Raw genomic sequence first — 24,103 nt, forward strand, 5'->3', positions numbered from 1 at the left:
GACGAGCCCGGATCCCGCACCCGCGCGCCGTGAGAGGTACTATACCTGATAATTTTTGGCAGTCTACAGCACCCCGCATACGTACCTGCTCCCTGCTGACGAGAGGCAATTACCTCGAAACACGTGTCCAGGGATGGCATTTTAAACTTTTTACTCGTGGCATAGGTGTACCCGCCGCTGTCACTACATTCTCCAGAATCCTATGGGGCTATTTGCTAGTATGACGAGCGGTGTGCGACCCACTTCGTATTTTGTATTTAAAGCTCCCTGAGCCATGGGTTGACGAGCCCGGATCCCGCACCCGCGCGCCGTGAGAGGTACTATACCTGATAATTTTTGGCAGTCTACAGCACCCCGCATACGTACCTGCTCCCTGCTGACGAGAGGCAATTACCTCGAAACACGTGTCCAGGGATGGCATTTTAAACTTTTTACTCGTGGCATAGGTGTACCCGCCGCTGTCACTACATTCTCCAGAATCCTATGGGGCTATTTGCTAGTATGACGAGCGGTGTGCGACCCACTTCGTATTTTGTATTTAAAGCTCCCTGAGCCATGGGTTGACGAGCCCGGATCCCGCACCCGCGCGCCGTGAGAGGTACTATACCTGATAATTTTTGGCAGTCTACAGCACCCCGCATACGTACCTGCTCCCTGCTGACGAGAGGCAATTACCTCGAAACACGTGTCCAGGGATGGCATTTTAAACTTTTTACTCGTGGCATAGGTGTACCCGCCGCTGTCACTACATTCTCCAGAATCCTATGGGGCTATTTGCTAGTATGACGAGCGGTGTGCGACCCACTTCGTATTTTGTATTTAAAGCTCCCTGAGCCATGGGTTGACGAGCCCGGATCCCGCACCCGCGCGCCGTGAGAGGTACTATACCTGATCATTTTTGGCAGTCTACAGCACCCCGCATACGTACCTGCTCCCTGCGACCCACTTCGTATTTTGTATTTAAAGAGCCTCTCTTTGGGTATGTAATTGCATATAAGGGTGTCTGTATGGGTATCTCAGAAGATGTGAGAGTATCTGAACAGGCATGTAAATGATTGTGACACTGGGTATGTGAGAGGATGTGACAATCTGTGAATGGGTACATAAGAGGGTGTGAGAGTCTTTGTATGGGTATGTAAATGGGTATAAGTGTACCTGCATGGGTATGTCACAGGGTGTGTCATTCTATTATTATTATTATTATTATTATTTCGCGATTTTTATTGCGCAAGCAAATACCCGAAGGTGTCTCGGCGCATGTGACAAAAACGAGAGCCCGAACCGCAGGATTACTGATTGAACAGCCATGTCTTTAAGAGCCTACGAAAGCTTATCAAATTGGGGGCAGTTTTTATGGTGAGTGGCAAAAGGTTCCAGAGTTTAAGTGTGGCAACCAGGAAGCGCCTGTCTCCCCAGGTTGCCGTTCTCGTGCGAGGTACCGGAAGCAGGCAGGAGTTGGCGGATCTCAGCTGTCTCTTGGGGCTATACAACTGGAATGCTTCAATCAGAAACTTTGGACCGACGCCATGCACTGCCTTATAGGCAATGCAGAGGGCCTTGAATTTAATGCGGCCCTCTACTCTTAGCCAATGCAGGTGACGAATGGCTGGAGTAGTTGGCTGGCGGCGGGGGATGTCAAGAAGAATTCTTGCAGCAGCATTTTGTATGGACTGCAACTTAGATAGAACAAGTTTCTGAGTATTAAGGAAGAGGGCGTTCCCATAGTCGATTTTGGAAAACACTAGGGTAGAGACCAGGATCTTCCCAGCTGAGATGGGAAGGTAAGGCAGTATTTTCCTAATTTTCTTTAGAATAAAGAACGCAGATGACACAACCTTGTTGACATGAAGGTTGAATGACAGTTTGCTGTCAAAAATTACTCCCAGGTTTCTGGCCTTATCAACTGGGACAGGAGGGGAGCCCAGCTGGTCAGGCCACCAGGCAGAAGACCAAACCGGGGAGAGATTACCAAGGGTATGACCTCGGTTTTGTCCGAGTTAAGCCTCAGACAGTTGGAGGACATCCAGGTACTGACAGCAAGCATGGCGCTTTGGAAATTAGCTCCCACCGCTGGGCCGTCCTTGTGTATTGCCAGAACCAGTTGGGTGTCATCTGCGTAGGATGTGAGTCGCAGCCCATGGGCCTTTATTACCCTCGCTAAGTCTGCTACATAGATATTAAATAGCGTTGGACTTAGCAAGGAGCCCTGTGGGACTCCACAAGGGAGTGCAGAGACAGGAGAATAAAAGTTACCCAACTTCACTGTCTGGGTACGGTGGGCAAGAAAAGATGAGATGAGATTTCTAGCCATACCGTTTATCCCCAGGGCTGTGATACGGTCGACCAGAATATCATGGTCGACCGTGTCAAAGGCTGCGGACAAATCCAGCAGAATCAGGACAGCCGCACCTCCCTGGTCCATAATGGCTCTAATCTCATCTGAAGCTTTTATTAAAGCGGTCTCAGTTCCGTGACCTTTCCTAAAGCCAAACTGCGTTTCGTCGAGAAGTTGGTGAGTATCGATGAACTCTGAGAGTTGTTTATTCATCAGAGATTCGCATATTTTGGCAGGAAAGGGGAGACACGCTATTGGTCTATAGCTGGCCAGAGCTGTGGGGTCCAGGGAGGGTTTCTTCAGAAGAGGTTTGATCACGGCCTTCTTCCAAAGATCTGGATAGTGACCAGTTTGAAATGTGGTGTCACAGATTTTCATAAGTGGATAAGAGATCACCTCGCTAAGGTTAGCCATCACTGAAGGAGGGCAGGGGTCTAAGGGGGAGCCAGACTTGGTATTAAAGATAAGTCTGCTGATTTGGTCTTGCGTAATGGGAGCAAAGGAAGAAAAGGGATCATGATCGGTGGCAGGTTCTACACCACTGCAGACTCTGGATCTTGTCTCTGCGTTCCCTGCAAAGGATGAGTATATATCTGCTACCTTAGTGGTGAAAAAGCTGGACAGAGCATTACAGAGAGACTGAGAGGGTTCGACCCCAGATCCTGTAGAGGGGGTGGACAGAGTGGTGACCACTGAAAACAGTTCTCTAGCAGAGTTGCTGGCATTCTCGATTTGAGCTGAGAAAAATGCACTTTTTCGGGCAATGATAGCCTTTTTGTATATTGTCAGGGCGTCTTTGTAGGAATGCTTGGCTATGGGGCAGTAAAATTTCCTCCAGCGCCTTTCTAAGTTCCTGCAATGTTGTCGGTGGAGCCTAAGCTCTTCGGTATACCAAACTGCCGAAGGGGATAATCTATTAGGTCGCGTAAACTTCTCCGGCGCCACCTGATCAGCAGCATTCCGAATCCAGTCTTGGAAGTCGGAGGCTGAGAAGACAGGATTGGCTATCCCCATAGGAAAGGATAGTGTCAGGATATCTGCCATCTGATGGATATCCGCATTTTTCCAAGCACGGGTCCCTAACCTAGTTCGTGGCCTGGAATGGGGAGGGTTAGCGTGCCGTGTATGGATCCCAAAGATAATGGCCCTGTGATCTGACCAGGTGAGAGGAAGAATATCCTGTACAAAGATGTCTGAGTTGTTGGTAAACAGACCATCTAGTATATGCCCCGCCTGGTGTGTAGTTCCCTTCACCAATTGTTGAAGTCCTAAGGTTAGGAGATCATCAGTGAGTTGAGTGGTTTCGTGGTTGCCCTGTTCTTCCAGAGGGAAGTTAAAGTCTCCTAAGATCATATATTCCGACGAACTTATGATAAAGTCATTAAAATCAGAGAGTGTGGCAAGGAAAGAATTTCGGGGCCCAGGAGGTCGGTATAGCAAAATTCCCTTGAGGGCTTGTTTGTGATTAATATTAATAGCAAAGGTGGCTGCTTCACAGTTAATGGACTGTATGGGATCGAGTGTAGTGCGATAGAGATTCTTGTAAATGATAGCAAGTCCGCCACCTCTTCCTATATGTCTATCATGCCTAGCGACACTATAGCCCTCCGGGGTTGCCAGGCAAAAGTCCGGTCCTGAACCACCATCTCCCCAGGTTTCAGTGGCAAAAAGGAAGTCAAGATCATGGGCGAGAATAAACTCGCTGATCTGTAAGCTGTGACAGGGAAGGAAGCGCGTATTAATGAGCGCTGCTCGACAGCCATTGGACTGAGTGATATGTAATTCATGAAAAGGTATATTGCTAGGGGGGTCTAAGGCTGAGGAGCCAGGAAGACGAGGTTGCGGAAGTTGGTATTGACACCCAGGGCAAGGGGTAGGGGTAACGCCCACTGCAGTGGAGAGAGGCCGAATAATGCAATGTCGGTCGGAATGGCCAGGGTTCAACTGTCTTAGTTGCAGGGAAGAATAGCATAGTGGAGGGCCAGAAGTTATGGCCCTGGGCCGAGTCCGGTCGCGGATGGGCGCAGACGGGCTGGCCTCTGGCGCGCCTCCGGCGCGCCTGCGGCGCGCCCGCTGCCCGCGCGCGCTGCACGCTTGCATGACTTTGTGTTTTATAGTCTCCCCGTCTGAGAGCGTAAATGCACGTTGCAAGATGGCGCTCAAAGTTTAGGATCTAGACCGATCCAAGATGGCGCTCAAAGTTTAGGATCTAGACCAATCCAAGATGGCGCTCGTGACTAGGAAGAGAGAGAGAGAAAGATCCTGCTCAAGCGGCAGGTGAGTGAATTCTGATTTTAAATGAGGGTATGCGGTTCAGAGTGCAGATAAAAATACAGTAAACACAGTAAAAGACACAATAAACACAGTAAAAGACCGAAATCCGGTCGGTGAACTAGCAGCAACAAAGGAAATATTAGTCTCAGCAAATGTCCCTGAGTGGGTGACAGGGTGTGCCATTCTATCTATTGATATATGAGAGGATGTTACAGTCACTGTATGGGTATGAGAATGGGTGTAAATGTGTCAACACAGATATGTGAGAGGGTCGGAGAGGCTCTGTATGGGTGTGTGAATTGGTGTAACACTGATTTGGCATGTGGATAGGAATAAAGGAGGTCTGAATGGGTATGTGACAGGGTGTCAGAGACTCTTTATGGGTATGTAATTGTATATAAGGGTGTCTGTATGGGTATCTCAGAGGATGTGAGAGTATCCAAACAGGTATGTTAATGGTTGTGACACTTTGAGTATGTGAGAGGGTGTAACAGTCTATGAATGGGTATGTAAGAGGGTGCGAGAGTCTCTGTATGGGTATGTAAATGGGTATAAGGGTGCCTGTATGGGTATGTACAGGGTGTGTCATTCAATCAATAGGTATGTGAGAGGATGTTACAGTCTCTGTATGGGAATGTGAATGGGTGTAACTGTGTCTACACAGGTATGTGAGAGGTTGGGAAATTCTCTGTAAGAATATGTGAATGGGTATGAAGGGTGTTTCTATAGATATGTGAGAGAGTGTGGGAGTATCCATATAGGTATGTGAATTATTGCGACACTGCATGTATAGGTATAGTAGAGGGTCTGACAGTATGTATGGGTATGTGAGAGTCTGTGCATGGATATGTGAATGGATATAAGGGTCTCTAAATGGTATGTGAGAGTGTGTGAGAGTCTGAATTAGGATGTTAATGGGTATACAGGTGTTTACATGGGTATGTCAGAGGATGTGAGAGTCTCTGTATGGGTACATGAGAGGGTGTGTCAGTCTCTGCATGGGTTTAGAAATGGGCATCACACGGTTTCTATGGGATTGTGAATGTGTGTGTCAGTGTCTCTATGGGTATGTGAATGGTTGGGACATAATCTGTATTGGGATTGTGATTGGGTGTGGCAGTGTCTATGTGGGTTTGTCAATGGGTGTGACAGTGATGTATGGGTTTGTAAATGGGTGTGACAGTGTCTCAATGGGTATGTAAATGGGTGTGACAGAGTCTGTATGGGTTTGTGAAAGGGTGTGACAGTGTCTGTATGAATTTGTTAATGTGTGTAACAGTGTCTCTGTCAACTTGAGCGCCTCATTCAGGATCTGCGTGAAATTTGTTTATTTCACCTCCAGGCAGCTCCAACTCAGAAAGCTATAATAGCACAGAGTTTTGGAGGGGCCAGGTGAGAGAAGAGTAGGAAGGGGACTGCGGGGAGAGAGACCTGCAAAAGAAAGTTAAACACACACACAATACAAGTTCTCAAATAAGCAAGACGATAACTTAATAATTCTTAAGTTGGTTGTTTGTAAAACATCCTATACACTCTTGGTGTACTTTGTACTTTTAATACTGTTGTGTAAGAAGGTAAACATATTCATAGATATAAGGAATACTATAGCCAAAAGGATGATGCTGTGGATCCAAGAATACTCAGGGTAAAAATTAGGATCATAATGGGAAATGCTCCGTCTTAAATATATGTATCCTTCATGCCAGTGTAAACCACAATGGCAATAGGAGAAAGTGCGACAGGTACACACCCAGTAATAACTTACTCATGCGTGCTCTTGTTATAATCACAAGTGCGTCGTAAACACACCAGTTCCTCTTTCACTCGTGCGTGCGTTTGTTAAAATCCCAAGCGCGTAAGTACCATATTAATACATAGTAATAGATAGTGCTCACCTTCACAATATCATTAGAAATGTTGCCAAAATTAACAGTTGAGAGCGCTCAATCGTGCCGCAAGCGGAATGCCCTTGCCGGCTGGAAACTTGAAACAAGAATAAAGCTTACTGCGAAGACTGGGCTGTTCTTTCCTTGCCTTGGAGAAAGTATCAAGAAGCGGGACTATGACATACGCAAAATGCAGCCACCTCAATCGCTGTGCCACCAATCCGGCAGCCATTACTGAGACACGTCCTATCTGCAGCAGAGATCCAGAACAGTGAGCACCGATGTACGTGTTGACCCTGACTCATGGATTAGTCAGCCACCAAAATGGACGCCACCCAAGGATTCAGGGACATGTAGTCCCTTCAAGAAAGATAGAAAAAAAACATACAAGGGCTACAAGACAAAATCAAAAGAGACCTGATAAACATTCCATAGAGTGCTGCCCCTGATGAGATCATAAGGACAAGTGGTAACACATGACAGACAGTATATATTCAGACCCCAAAGCTCGTAGTACAGCATCGCCACCAATGTGACCGTAGGAAGGGGAAATGGGTCTTTCCACACGGTACGTTCTGCAACTGGCATCTAGAGCAAAGCAACTTTGGTGACCTAATGGAACCCGAGCGGTCCGGACGGCGAGGAGCAAAGAAGGGTGGGGCAGGCTCTAGGCCACTCACCACCACATTAACAGTTTCTATGGTATATGAATGGGTGTAAGAGGAAGAGAGAATATAACTATGTATATATATATATATGTGTGTGTGTGTGTGTGTGTGTATATATATATATATAACCTACTGGCGGTCGCCAGCAGGTAGTTATAGTTATGACCTAGTTTCCATAGGAAAAGCGTTTTTTGTTTTCCCAGTAACTTTGGCGCCGTTAGACGAATCTTCACAAAAGTTTCAAAACTGGAGATCAGCTCCAGTCAGCTCCTGTCTTGAAAGTCGGGGTGATTCGCCAAGCGGTGGCCGAAAAAAAGGGGGGTCCCAAAATGCATTTTATCCATGTTATTTTCCATATGAAACTTTAGACAAAGATACAGGCCGAACTGCTGAATGGAATTACACCAAACTTGGCAAAAAGGTAGCCCTTGGTTCAGAAAGAGTCCATTTTGTTAAATGGTGCAAATCCGTTCAGTAGTTCCTGAGAAATTAAAAAAATAAAAGTTTCTATATCTATGGCCGCGGTGGCTTCGTGAACCCTCCCGAGCACGAGCTTCACTGTGATTGGCTGCCAACACTCCAAACCAGGATGTGTTGGCAGCCATCTTGTGACTCGGTAGAACCAAGTCACAAGAAAACAGTGAAACAAAGGTGAAAAACAAGAAAAGGGGGCAGGGTAGAAACACCCTGACCCCCTAGCCCTTTTAAAATATTTTAAGCAGAATTCACGTTGGGGTCGTGAAACACACCAACATTATTTAAAAAAATAAAGCTCAGGCTCCCGCGATTCATTTAAATGAGGCCCCCCCGGGTGGGCCAGGTCCCGGGGGGATTGCCCAATTTATAATTTATAAGTGCGGGTGCCTGCGGGGGACCCCACAGTGCCAGGGACCGCCACCCCCGGGGCTTTTCCTAAATATTCATGGGGGCACATGGCCCCCCGCTGCCCTGGGGACCGCCAACCCGGGGCTCTTTTAAAAAAAAAAACCTGTGGGGCACTAAGTATGTAAATGCAGGGGTCCGTTACAGACCTCCGAGCCCCGGGGACCACCACCTCCCTGGGGCTTTTAACACATTGGCAGGGGGGCCACGTGGCCCCCCTCCTGGAGCCCTTGATGGACCTGGGGACAGCCACCCCCCAGGGCCGGCTCCTGCAGTGTCCCGGGGTGCCCACCCCTGGGCACTGCTGTTTGCTATGAGAGGGCGGGAGAATGGCTCCCGCCCTGTCATAGCAAACTCTGTTTTGGATTTTGAAAGTGAGAGCAGGTTTCCCGCTCTCGCTTCCAATATCCGACGCAGATTGCTTTTCCACACGGGGAGCTGCATGTCAGCTGCTCCGTGTGTGGAAAAGCTATGCCGGCTCCCGCAAGAGACGGGGAGCCGGCGGGACAGTGGGGGCCTTGGGGCTCCCCCCACGGTCCCTAACCAAGAGGCCAGGTCCCGGGGGATGGGGCCCACGGGGTGAATGTAAATTAATGGAAGTGGACAATTTTTTTAAAAAGAAATTTGGAGTCGCAAACCTAGCGCGGCCCCCTGGTGTGAACACGATGGGTGCACGGCGCTCAGCTTGGCCCCCTAGTGTGAACTCGATGGGTGCGTAGCACTCAGTGCGGCCCACTTGTGTGAACGCGATGGGTGCACAGCGCTCAGCGCAGCCCCCTAGTGTGAACGTGATAGGTGTGTGGCTCTAAGTCGCGCTGGGTGCGCGACTCCACACGAAAATAATTACGATTTCTTTTTTATATAAACCTAGGTTATATGTTGGGTAATTGGGTGGCTCTAAAAAGAGCCCTTGTGTTTATTAGGAGTTTCTTGCAGCTACATGTAAGTGCGGATGCAGAGCTTTAGGTTGTTGAGAAACACTCTGTTCCCTTCATCAGTGAAGTGTACTCTGTCACGCCTATAGATGCCCTCCATATGGAAACGTAGATTGTTGTTATAGATGGAGCCCATTCTATGGTCTCTGAGGTAAGCAGAAACACCTACCCCAGTGAATGTGCCTAGGTCATTGCCACCACAGTGCACAATCCTGAGGTCAAGGGGTTGGAGATGCAAAAAGGTTTTAACCACAGGCATCAATTGGTGCCACTTTAATCCTCTCTGTCCAATCCATATAATGTCTATATTTTGCAAAGTTAGGTCTTTGTCAATAACACTGCGTTCAGCATACCTTTTGCGCTAGAAAACATAGCTGTGCCCAACAATCCACACTGAAAGCATCTTGAAGTGATGACTGTTGGTAATGAAAAGATGTCTGTAGCTGAAGGAGTCAGTTGGTAGAATGAGAGATATCTAAAATGGTGGACAAGATTCTGTTTTAAAGAAAGTAGAGATTCAATTGGCTGTTTAAGAACATTGTACAAAAATAGGGTGCATTTAACTTTGTTTAAAAAGCACGTTTCTAATTGGTTAGTAAAAAATGTCTGAAAGGTACAGCAGAAAGGATAAGGTCATGTTTTGCAACGCCAACCACACCTGCGGTTCTCATTTGCAACATTTTGTGGTGAACTTGTGACCTGTGAATTAAGTTGAATGCTGCATGACCTGTTGCTATGGAAACTGACATTAAGCAGAAGTGGTGAAGAAGTCAGTTGATAATGGTTATTATCTGTGACCAATAGAATTGTGTTTTACAATTTGAGAAACTCTTGGAAGCAATGTAATTTGTTGCTTATGTATATTTGTATGGAAAAAGAGAGAGAAACGTTGCCATGTCTGGTTTTACCTTGCAGAGTCTGGTGATTTACATTGACTGTGTGTAAAAGAAAATCCTGTCTGAGTGTGTGAGATTTTGCATTCAACAGATTTATTTGCAAGGTGAGTTCTATATTTTTGACGTTTATTTAAAAAAGATTTGACATTATTGTAAAACTGTGTTGTTTGAAATATATTATTAAATGTAGAGATGTATATTTGAATTAGTTTCATTGTACTTGAAGTTTTTTTGAAAAACAATCTGTACAATAATATATATATGTCTAAGTCTGTTCAAAGGTATAGCTGAATGATGCCTCATATTTTTAGATAGTTGGTTGAAGATGCAGTACAAATGTGTATTTTAAAAAAATGTTCATATAAGGTGTAGTTTATTAGGCATCATTTTTTCTTCTCTCTACAAAGGTATAGTTTAATGATGCTGCATAATTATAGATACTTTGGTAAAGATGCAGCACAACTGTGGTGTTTGAAAGATGATCATTTAAGGTGTTATTAATTAGGTTTCTGTTATTAATTTGTACAGAAGGCAAAGTTAAATTATGGCATTTAATTAAAGATAGAATGGTGAAATAAGGTGTTGTAAATAAGGTTTCTTTTTGTTGTTTAAGCATAGGTATAGTTGAATGATGCCACATACTTTTAGATACAAAGCTGAAGATATATGTGGTTTTAAAAATGATCATTAAATGTGTTTTTAATTGCTCTTCATTCTTAAGTCCATTGTAATAACCCAGGCACTAACACATGCACTGCTACAATCACCTGCACACTTTCCATACAGTTCAGTAATCTTCCTGTTACTACCTATGCAGTCCCCCAATCACCCATCCAGCACCAGGTACTTATCCAATCAGTACGCCAAAACCCAAGCATGTATAAATTCACCATGCACTTTCCTTACAGTACTCTAATCATCCAGTCCCTACCCATGTACTCATACATTGACCCAGGCACTAACACATGCAGTGCTACAATCACATGTGCACTATCCATGCAGTCCTCTAACCACCTAAACACTACTGATTCACTCCTCCAATTACCCAGGTAGTACCCATGCAGGCCAGCAATCACACTGTCACTCCCTGTGCACTCCTCCAATCACCGAGCCAGTCTCATGTCCTTATCTAATTACTCCGCCAAAATCCAGGCACTTATAAATTTACCATGCACTCTCCTTGCAGCACTCTAAGTAACCCGTCACTATCCATGTACTCATGCAATGACCCAGGCACTAACACATGCAGTGCTACAATCACATGTGCACTATCCATGCAGTCCTTTAACCACCTACACACTACTGATTCACTCCTCCAATTACCCAGGTAGTACCCATGCAGTCCAGCAATCACGCTGTCACTCCCCATGCACTCCTCCAATCACAAAGGCAGTACCATGTACTAATCCAATCACTCTGTCAATACCCAAGCACTTATAAATTCACCATGCACTTTCTGTGCAGTACTCTAATCATCCAGTCAGTACCCATGTACTCATGCAATTACCGAGGCACTAACTCATGCACTTCTACAGTCCTTTGAGTGCTACCTAAACAGTTTAGTAATCTCCCTGTTACTACCTATGCACTCCTCAATTACCCAGCCAGTCCCATGTCCTTATCAAATCACTCTGCAAAAACCCAAGCACTTATAAATTCACTATGCACTCTCCTTGCAGCACTCTAAGTATCCGGTCACTATACATGTACTCATGCAATGACCAGGCACTAACACATGAAGTGCTACAATCACATGTGCACTATCCATGCTGTTCTCTAACCACGCACACACTACTGATTCACTCCTCCAATTGCCCAGGTAGTACCCATGCAGCCCAGCAATCACATTGTCACTTCCCGTGTACTAATCCAATCACCGAGCCAGTACCATGTACTAATCCAATCACTCTGTCAATACCCAAGCACTTATAAATTCACCATGCACTCTCCTTGCAGTACTCTAATCATCCAGTCAGTACCCATGTACTCATGAAATCACCCAGGCACTAACACATGCACTGCTACAATCCCTGAGCACTACTGATGCAGTCCAGCCATCTCCTTGTCACTACCCATGCCCTCATGCAATGACCCAGGTACTAATACATGCACTATTAAAATCCTCTATCCACTGACCATGCAGTCCTCTAAACACCTAAACACTACTCATTCACTCCTACAATTATCCAGTTAGTACCTGTGTACTGCAGTAAATGCATTGTGATTTCAAAACAAAGCGTTCGAATGGTTTTTAGGTAGAACGTGTCTGTTTAGTAATAGAATGGTATATTTTATAGATTTATATTAATAATATTACATTTTCTTTTACACATATTCTTCATCATCATTAAAAAATACTTAAAATGACTAAAAAAACAGTAAAGAGGAAATAACAAAAGAAAGAGTATTATTTAAAGAAAAGACAACAGCAAGAATTAGATGAACTACAACATGTGAGAAAAAAGAAAAAGTCTTGCGGTAAGAGAACACAAGAATTTATTATAAGACTTTCAAAGAGTAGAAACAGTTTGCACAATGTAGCAAGTAGAAAGAATTCCTCAACATCAAAGAAGAATGAAGAGAAAAAAGGAGAAATTAATGGGAAATCACGCTTTCAAAAACAAATCTATGGTAAAAGGAGAAAGAATCAATTTGAGGAAATAAGGAAAAGAATGTTTCACAATAGAGAAGTACTTAATTTATTAGAAGATGGCAAGATATAAAAAAGATCAGCATTTTATAAAAAGAAGAAACCGATTGAAACTATTGTTGAGAAGGCATTTGAATGAAAAAGGAAATTATTCATTTTAGTTTTAAACAGAATTTGGTCATTAGATAAGCCAATACATTTTATGAAGGCCGAAAGTAAAAATAAGAAACTTATTAACAGAACTAACTTTTGTAATTTTTTTGGAGTGAATGGTAGCACAGTTAAAGTTCAGAGCCTTTTTTTAATGAAGAGAGCTATTTTCAAACCAATATATTAGTGCACGCAGTTGATACCAGTGGTCGTGCTTATGAAGTGAAGAACAGTTTTCCAATTCAAAAAGAAAAGATGGTTCCTAGAAATGTAGAAGAAGTGATAGCTAATGAAGTTCTACGGAGACGTAGAAAAGCCCCACTGTATACTTGGGATTGTAGTAGTACGTGGAACTGAGAAGTTTGAAGAAGAAATTACGAAGTTTAGGGTAATTTGTTGTAAAAGACCAAATTATGTTTATATTTGTTGTCGACGAACTCACTATAAAAATCAGACAAGGAATGCTGATCTGTATTTAAAAAGTGGAAAGACTTTGCAACTTATTTGATGGTAGAAGATTGCTTTGATTTGGGAAGTGATCAACGTATTTGTAAGTATTATTATAACAAATTAGAGGACAACAAAATGCCAGCTAGAGCTGTACACAATAACCTAGAGTTTGTAGCTATTCCTCCAGAACTGGTAGATTTAATCACGTTTGAGTCTATTCTGATTCAATCTGTGCACCCATGTCAGGCTATTGTTTGTATGGACCCTTAAACAGGTAAGTTGCCTCCCACAGATTTACAGAGAGGATTAACCTCATCGATGCTCAGGACGGCTCCCGGCCGTCATGAGTCACGGTAGTCGTGTGCTCATGATGGCCAGGAGCCAATCCCCCGCCTGTGCGGGTGAATTAATTGATGGGCGGAGTTCAGGTGGCTCCTGGCTATCATGAGCTCACGTCCACTGTGATTTATGATGGCTGGGAGCGGTCCTGGGTACCTGAGCACCACGCCCAGCCCCACCCCCCCTCGCACCGTGGTGGAATTTGCCGCGCGGCGAAGTGGTTAAAAGGAAGAGTTGTTTATTTACCTTTCGATTTAAAGAAAAAGATTGAAATTATTGGTGTAGAGAAAGAGGAAACTGAACTGGTAGTTGTTCTAGTTAATGGTGTTCCTATGGAGAGTTGGAAAATATGCAAAAGGCAACGTTATATCTTATAAAAAACAATGATTACCACAAAAATGTGTATGTGGAAGAAGAAGAAATAGTTGTAGGAAAGGATAGCGAAATGTCAAGTGGCCAAATTGTAAAAGTGGACATGTCCAAAAGTGAAGAAATTTATGAACATTATAGTGCACATCCTTTACATTCCAAAGAAGTGATGGGAAATACTATTGAATTATTCCAAATGAAGAAAATGAAGGGGACACCCATGAGTGTTTGGGAAAAAAGTTTGGAAGCTCGTTGTTTTTCACAACTCTTCCCCACTGGAAAAGGTGGACGATATGACGAACGGCCAGTACAGATTCCCGCATCAGAATATCGGACAACAAGATTGTACTCAGAAGATCCAAGATGTCGACAATGTATTCCATATATATTTCATCTTTTGTTTGAAAGTGACTTGTCTGGACTTTCAAATGCAGTCAACCACGTATAAAAACAGGAGTTCATCTTCAAAATGTTTCTGCAAAGGAACTCATGGACAAAGTACATGAGAGACATGATCATTTAGAATCTCAATTGATAAATTTGATGGTGTGTCAGCATGGTACTAATGAGTATTGGTATCTTCGTCATGGAGAAGTTAAATACATGTTAAGGAACTTAGGAACTCCTACATGGTTTGTCACGCTAAGCTGTGCTGAATACGCATGGGACAATTAACTTGAATTTCTTCGAGAATCAAAATTCAAATATGTAAAACATTGAATTCAAGACACCTGGAGAACTGTGTTCCTTGGATCCTGTAAATGTTTGCATATATTTTAATCATAGGTTTCAAGCTATGATGTCTATTATCTGCAATAAAAACAATCTTCCTCTTGGAGAAGTTATTGATTTATTTTGTAGAAAGGAATATCAAGCTAGAGGTGCTCCTCATATACATATGCTTTTATGGATCAAGAATGCACCCAAATTTGGAACTGATTCGGATGAGACTGTTTTATCTTTTATTGAAGACTATGTTACATGTGCTATACCAAAAACAAGAGAAGAAAACTCCTTAAGGCAACAGGTGTTACGGTTTCAAACTCATTGAAGTGGGAAATACTGTTGATGGAAATACAAGTTGAAGGAAAAGTTTTATACCAAATGTCGTTTTGGATTTCCACATCCAGTAATATACAAAGGAAGAGTGAACAGTTTCATGTCAGCAGTGAGACATACCATCACTAGAAAATCTCCCAAAAATACTGACAATTTAAAAAGAAGTGAACAATCAAAGTATATTAACGATTATTATCCTGTTATTTTGTCGGTGTGGAATGCTAATATGGATATCCAATATGTTGCGGATAATTCCATTGCTGTTGCTCGGTATGTAACATCATACATAACAAAATCAGAAAAGACGGAGTTGAAAGAAATGTGGGAAGAAATTTCCCACGAGAGGAGTCTTAATAAGAAATTGTACGGCTTCAGTTTGAAGATGCTGTCCAATCGAGAGATTGGATCCTACGAATGTTCTGATCGGTTGTCCTCTGCAAGTTTATATTCAAAGTCAAGAGGAATAATTTGGGTTAATCTAGGTCTTGCTGCAACACGAAACCGAGTACTTAAATCTATACAAAAAATCGAACATTTAGCATTAAATGAACCGAAAAGCACAGATATTGTAAAATAAACATGTTGGATACGTACTATCCAAATAGAAGTCCTCATCTTGAAAACATATGTCTCTATGAAGTGTTGTTATATTACAGTTTTAAGAGAAATATTAGAGAGAACATACATGAAGAAAAATATGCAGTGATTGGTTCGGAAGGATGTTTGGTGAAACATAGTAAAGGAAATCTGATTAATCATAGGAAACTGAGTTGCAATACTCTTGATAAAAGGGAATGTTACTATTTAGCACTTCTGCAACTCTTCAAGCCTTGGCATATGGAACTGGAATTACTTGGAGATTTTCAGTACTATGAAGATTCTTTTAATGCATGTAAAGATAGCATTGAATGCACAGTTTTCCAAATTATCTCAAATGTTGAATGAAGAAATTGATCAAGAAGGAACTTTTGCAGCAGAAATTGCTAGAGACAGTTTTCAAGATAGTCAAAGTTCTGCTCCACTGCATCAAGATCCACTAGAACAACCAATTCTTGAAAATGAAGCAGCAATCGCCATGAGTGAATTGGAAACAGCAATGCATCAAGCTCAAGAAGATATTATGGACTTAGGAAACTTGGAAGAACTACTAAATATTGAACAGCGAGAAATATATCAGCAAATGAGACAACAGATCGACCATGGTTTTCTTCATGAAAAAAAAAGGATGCACATCTTTTAAACCTATTCAAATGTATATCAGTGGTCAAGCTGGTACAGGAAAAGGTTTCTTAATTAAAGTTTTGACCAGTTATCTACAGAAAACCACTGAATCACATTTATCTTGTGTTGTAACTGCTCCAACTGGGTTAGCAGCACACAATATTAAAGGAATTACATTACATTGCTTACTAATGCTACCTGTTGAACATGAAAACAAATTGGAATATCACAAGCTATCTGGAGAAGCTTGTTATGAAGTTTCAAGAGTACTAATGATTATTGATGAGGTGAGCATGGTCTCAAACTTAATGCTTGCCTTTGTGCATTTAAGAATGCAGCAAATTTTAAAACCAAAATACAATGTCTTATTTGGAGGAAAACATGTGATAGTTTTTGGCGATATACTGCAACTTACTCCTGTAAAAGGGCAACTAGTATTTAACACACTTGTGCCTGAAGACACCAGAAAGTCTTTGGGAATGATTGGAAATGTGAACATTTGGTCATATTATGAATACAAAGAACTTATTAAAAATATTCGACAGGCAAGTGATGAAGACTATGGAAACATTCTTTAAGATAATACAATTGGTGTATTGACAGAACATGGTAAAGAAGCTTTGCAAAGTCAGCTGCTTACAAACTTGCTTCCAAATGAAAATATTGCTCCGAAAATAATATACAAAAAAATCTGAGAAAATAAATCTAAAATCTGCCTAATGCCAACACTGCGAGAGTGTTCTACATTCAATTAAGAACTTTTAAAGCTGGAAAAACAAGAACAAAAATGGAAGCCATTGATGAAATAGAGCACGAAGGAATTACTAATATTTTGACAGAAAAATTGAAATCCAAATTGGATTCATTGGAACAATCTATATCTAAGTCTGCTGGTTTAGAAAATAATTTATATGTATGTGAAAACTGTCAGGTAATTTTACGGCATCATTTGGATGTGGAAATAGGTTTAGTGAATAGAGCAATGGGAAAATTTGTTGATTTTGTTAATTATCAAAATAGAGATGGAATTGAATTTTTAAAGATTACATTTGATCAGATTGAAGAAGTAAAACAGATTGGACATTGTTCTGTTTGTTTTTTGCTTGTTAAAGACTTGTATGTTCGTGGGAAACAGTTTCCTCTTACTTTAGCATATGTGGTGACTATTCATAAATCTCAAGGTTTAAGTGTAGACAGTGCTTTGGTAATCATTGGAAGTACTGTGTTTAAAGAGGGAATGGCGTATGTTGGATTGTCCTGAGTCAGAATTTATCTGGAATGTATTTGATTGATTTTGATGAGAGAAGGATTAGTGCAGATGCAAATTGTGCAAGAGAGTATAATCGGTTAAGAAGACTGTGGGGCATATTATCAAGGACGATGTTAAAATTATCAGCGGTTTAGTGGCAGACAACTGCAGCTAAAGCAGTAATAATGGGCTTGATAATATGCCCGCAGAATTCAAATAGAAGCCCATGTTCACACCAGAACCTGGACTTCTATTCGAATTCTCAAGGGCATATTATCAAGCCCATTATCGTCTCTTTAGCTAAACTGGCGATCATTTTTAACGCCGTCCTTGATAATATGCCCCTGTATGCTCCCAACTTAGGTGAATATCCTGCATATGAAGAGCTTGTAGTATATTGAAAACGAACATATGAGAAACTCTGTAGTGAGGTTGGAAAGAAGAAAAATAATCAAGAGAATGTTGAGATTCCAAACAAAAAGAAAAAGGACACTGTTAAAGAGATTGTTGGATATCAGTTAGAAAAAGGTTCAGGTATCAACTGCTATGCTAATGTAGCTGTGAACATTGTATTTTTTCTAGAAAATCTCCAACAACAAATTACGGAGAATCGTGAAAAAAAAGTTTTGTTCCTTATTGCATTTTATTTTTGAAAAATTGAGAACTGATAAAACTAAAATCCAAAGTGTTTCTGGCATTCAGAATCTTCTGGATATATGTTCTGGTTATTCACAATTTACATAGAATGTACAGCAAGATGCTCAGGAATTTCTTATGTTTATGCTTGCAGTATTGGAAGATGAAGGAATACAAATTGAAAATCTGTTTGGACTTTGGTATAGATGGGAAGATGAATGTGAAATTGTACATTTACTTCTACCACTAACATATAGACACTGAAACTTTCATATATTTTACAATACCAGATTGTAAAAGAGTGTCTTTTAACAAATTAGTTAAATCCGCTAATCAAAATATGGAGTGTAGTAACTGCAAATCAGAAATGTTATCAACATTATTTATAGAAAGATTTGGACAATATATTATTTTAATGATACAAAGTTGTAGAGCAGATGTAAGAAAATTGGGAACTTTAATTAAAAATATTGTAGCAAGTCAACTATCAATATCAGGAAGAACTTTCATAGCAGTAGAAATTATTTTCCACGATGGACCTTCTACAACATCTGGACACTACACTGTCTATTTAAAGTGCAATAAAGGATGAACACATTGTAATGATGCCCATTTGGTTTTCAAATATCGGAATTACCAAATTCATACCTAATATTTTTAATGCCAAAGTTCTAAGAACATCATTCGGCCTATTGGGAAGATGTCAATATGAATTAATGAGATTATTTTGGATAATTTCAATCCAATGGATTTTAGGAATATCATTCGTCCTATTGGGAAGATATCGATATGAATTAAGAAGTGTATTTTGGATATTCGCACTGCAAATGTTTAAAGAACATCATTTAGACTATAGGGAAGATATGAAGAATTGCTGATTCAGTTATCATTTCTGTTCTTTGAAATTGTATTTAGAAAATTGTCTTAGAAAGAAGCATTTTATATATTTCATATTTGTATTATATGCAATGTTATTGAGGATGTTTATTTTAGGAAATGTGAACACATAGTTGAGTTTGTTGTAAATAATTTGGACACAGTTTTTTTTTTTTAACAATCTTATTGATTGCATTTTTTTGCCTGCTGTTATATGATGAGCAACATTGAAATCACTGTCTATGGTGAAATTCAATAGATTCTGAGAACAGCAAAAAAGGCAAACTGAATATCTTATATAATGGTAAAATGATGTTGTGTAGTTTAAACTATACTATTATATGTTATAACTGTATTTTTTCTTTTCATTTACAGACCAAAGTTCTAAAGTTTGAAAGTTTTAAAATGTAAATTATAAAAGACAATTGTTTCAAAGACTTTCATATCTACTATTGAGAAGGTAAGATTACATAATCCAAACACTATCCATGCACTACTACATTCACCTCTGCACTACCTATACAGTCCTCTAACCACCTAGACACTGGTCATTCACATCTTAAATTCCCCAGGTACTACCTATGCAGTCCAGCAATCACCCTGTCACTCCCGATCCATCCAGCCAGTACCATGTACTAATCCAATCACTCTGCCAATACTCAAGCACTTATAAAATCACCATGCACTCTCCTTCCAGTACTATAATCATCAAGTCAGTACCCATGTACTCATGCAGTTACCCAGGCACTAACTCATGCACTTCTACAATCCTTTGAGTGCTACATAGGTAGCACTCAGGATTGTAGAAGTGCATGAGTTAGTGTATAGACAGTTTAGTAATCTCCCTGTTACTAACTATGCACTCCTCCAATTACCCAGCCATAATTATGTCCTTCTCCAATCACTGTGCCAAAACCTAAGCACTTTTAAATTTACCATGCACTCTCCTCGCACTACTGTAGTCATCCAGTCACTACCCATGTACTCATGTAATGACCCAGGCACTAACACATGCAGTGCTACAATCACATGTGCACTACCCATGCAGTCCTCTAACCACCTACAAACTGCTCATTCACACCTTCATTCTCCCAGGTACTAACCATGCACTCCAGCAATCACACTGTCACTCTCAGTGCACTCCTCCAGTTACCCAGCCAGTACCATGTACTTATCCAATCACTCTGCCATTCACCATACACTTTCCTTGCAGTACTCTAATCATCCAGTCAGTTCCCATGTACTCATGCAATGGCCCAAGCACTAACATGCAGTGCTACAATCACACGTGCACTATCCATGCTGTCCTCTAACTTCCTACACACTACTGATTCACTCCTCAAATTACCGAGGTAGTACCCATGCAGTCCAGCAATCACACTGTCACTCCCTGTGCACTCCTCCAATCACCCAAGCTGTCCCATGTCCTTATGTAATTATTCCGCCAAACCCCAAACACTTATAATTTCGCCATGCACTCTCCTTGCAGTACTCTAATCATCCAGTCTGTACCCATGATTCATGCAATTACCCAGGCACTAACTTGTGCACTTCTACAATCCTTTGAATGGTACCTATACAGTTTAGTAATCTCCCTGTTACTATCAGTTCCTGCCATTAATAATCCAACCCGCCCACGCCGAAGCACCAATTCGCTTTCAGAGTTGGATCTACTATCTCTACTTCACTCATATGCCCCTGCCCTCACGAACCCTATCACGCCCTCGACAATGACCATTCCAACAATCCCCCTCAACCCACACAGGCCCATCAAACATAACATTAGAGGCGTCATTGACAACAACCTAAAAAGAGTCCCCCTCACTCAAGAACCTACTTCATCCCTCATCACGCCCCGCCTCAAATGCATCCTCTTAAATTGTAGATCGGCTGCTAGACACGCAGCAGATATAGCCGACCTCATTCTCTCACAAGATCTCTACTTGATACTGCTTACTGAAACCTGGCTAAATGAATCCTCCTCTCCTATCATTGACATACTAGTACCTCCTAACTATGACATCATCAGATTGGATAGAACTGATAAAACAGGTGGGGGTATCGCGTGTATACACAGGAGTACTATCTCAGTAAACAGATCACTTACACCGGTATTCTCTTCCTGCGAATACATATGCCTCAACATCACCAGTAATGACAAACCACTTTGCTCCTTACACACGATATATCATCCACCAGGTGGCAACCTTGCCTTCATTGAGCACGTCATGGACATGGTATCAACAAACACCGGGCGCCAAACTACACAAATATTCTTAGGCGACTTCAATCTCCACTGGAATGACCACAAGGATGTAATGGTGAATAGCCTCAAAAACTTCTTAGAGGACCTAGACCTTACCCAAATATGCAACAGCCCCACACACGACAAAGGCTCAATACTGGATATAATAATCTCTAAAAGAGATTGCACTCAGCTAGACTCGATCCAACCCTGTGACTGGTCAGACCATCATATCATTACCTTCTTTATCAAGGAAGTAGGGAAACTGAACTTGGTGCATTCCACAAGACCTAAAGTATGGAAAAGAGATACAAAAAAAAATAAACCCCAACACTTTTCCATCGTCCAGTTACAACCTACTCCTGCCTCCCACGGGATCGTCGGAAGTCCATGACCTTACCAATCACTACCTTAATACCATGACCAGGATAATAAATGAGGTAGCCCCCCTGCAACTAAAGAGAGCCTCCATAAAGGACTCCAAACCGTGGTACAATGGCACGCTCAACAATGACAGACGCTCTCTCCGAGCCTCGGAACGCACTTGGAGGTCAACTCCTTCAGCCAACCACCTAAATACACTAAGGCAAAAGAGAAACGCATACTTCAGAAAGATCAAGCGCACTAAAGCAGAATTCTTCAGCCACCAACTAGACCAGGCTAGAAATCGTCCCAAAAAACTCTTCGAACTAATTAAAACCCAATGTAAGGACACACCTCAACGTCCACAACACTTAGATTGCCGGCAACCCAACTGTGAAGAATTCTCTGCCTTCTTCACTCTGAAGACAGATAATATCAAGATTGACCTCCTCAATGATCTAACCCTACACACGGGACCGCACACGAAGTCCTCACCTGAAAGGCCAATTGCACTGTTCTACTTCCCATCACAGCCTAACCTTAAAAACGACACCAACTGGTCATCCTTTTCGACATACTCCAAAGAAGCCATAAGTAAAATACTTGGGGACATGAACCCTGCCAATCACTTTGCCGATCATCTACCCACGGACGCCGTTAAAAACCTAACGCCACTACTTCTGCCCCTCTGGACTAAGATCATAAATAGTTCACTTCAACAAGGCTGCATCCCGGACACCCTCAAAATGGGGCAGGTCTCACCCATTCTAAAGAAACCCACGGCGGACCCGACGGACCTAAACAACTATCGCCCTATCTCCAACATCCCCACACTAGCCAAACTCTTGGAAAAATGTGTACACCTCCAACTGACAAGGCATATTGACCACTTTGACTTGCTGAATAAATACCAATCAGGATTCCGAGCAGGTTACAGTACTGAATCAGCCATGTCACACATAATTGATGACATGCTACAAATCCTGGATCAAAACGGAGCCTGCCTACTCATCCTGCTAGACTTATCCTCAGCTTTTGATACGGTCAAGCACGAGAACCTGTTGGATCTCCTGAAGCATAGAATGGGAATCAGGTGCAGTGCTAAACTGGTTTACCTCATTTCTCCAAAATCGAACACAACAATTCAAGGCCAACAACACCATGTCAAAACCCATACCAGTTACACTAGGAGTACCGCAAGGGTCCTCATTATCCCCGACTTTGTTTAACCCGTTCATGGAACCCCTCACCGAACTTCTTCAAGCATCTAACATGCACTACCACATGTATGTGGATGACACGCAACTATACCTCAAGATCAACACCTTAGAAGACATCAAACTGCTCAACACAACGCTTGGGGACACCCAGATATGGCTGGAAAAAACCATCTCAAATTAAATGCCCAAAAAACCGAATTCCTGCTTATAGCTCCATCCGCCCAAGTCCCTGTAATGCAAGAGTGGATAAAACACCTGACGGCACTCAATGTTCAAACTATCATCGTTGACTCGGCCAAATCACTGGGAATAACTCTTGACAGTAGCCTCAATATGCAAAAACATATCAGCAATGCTACAAAGGGAGCTAACTATCAGATCAACACATTGAGGAAGTTGAAACCTTTCCTACCAAGCAAGGACTTCAAGCAAGCAGTACAAGCACTAGTTATCCCCAGAGTGGATTACGGAAGCGTCTCTCTCTGCGGCCTACCCCAGCAACTACGGCACCACTAAGAGCCTCAATCAATGCCGCAGCGAGACTCATCACCGGTTCTAAACGAAATGTACACATCTCACCAGACCTCAAATCACTGAATTGGCTTCCTCTGGAAGCCAGAATTCATTTGAAGATAGCGTGTATGACGCACAAAGCCATGCACCACAACGCACCTAGATATCTAACACAGAAGCTGACTATCTCTGGTGGGCTCAGATCTTCCAGAAGTGCGGAAAAACTATTACTAAAACCACAGCGATTCAACAAGAAAAAAACATACAACCGTACCTTCTCAGGAATGGCACCAAGAATCTGGAATGCTTTACCATCCGAAACCAGACTTAACCCCTCTATTGTCTCATTCAAAAAGGAAGTAAAATCAATTCTCATGGCCAATCCACCTGAATAAGGCCCAATGTTTTGTGACAAACTACTACAGCGCGGCCATTACCCTGACTAGGACAAGGGACCTGCTAAGCAATCTGGACATTCCATCTTCCGGTTGCTTGTCGCATGAGGATAGAGTCCTGTTGTACCTGATCACTTTGCTTTTGTAACATGTTTTGTGTATAGATGCTTCAATTCGTCTTTGGTTTATGTATAAAAACTTTATTTACTGTTAAGCGCTCTGATACCCGCAAGGGTCTTTTCCACACTCTATCAAACTTTCAAATAAATATCTATGCACTCCTCCAGTTACCCAGCCAGTCTCAGGCCCTTATGCAATCACTCTGCCAAAACCTAAGCACTTATAAATAACCCTGGGCGTAGTACTACGCTTCGCTCATGGAGCATGCGTAGTTTGCACTACTACGCACTACGCAAAATTAGCAAGATTAGCAGTGGGCAGTGAATATTATAGTGTCCAATGTCAAAATAATTCTACAAAGAGCTGCAGTTC

This window comes from Triturus cristatus, chromosome 4_1 (assembly GCF_964204655.1).
Source record: "Triturus cristatus chromosome 4_1, aTriCri1.1, whole genome shotgun sequence".
Taxonomy (NCBI): Eukaryota; Metazoa; Chordata; class Amphibia; order Caudata; family Salamandridae; genus Triturus; species Triturus cristatus.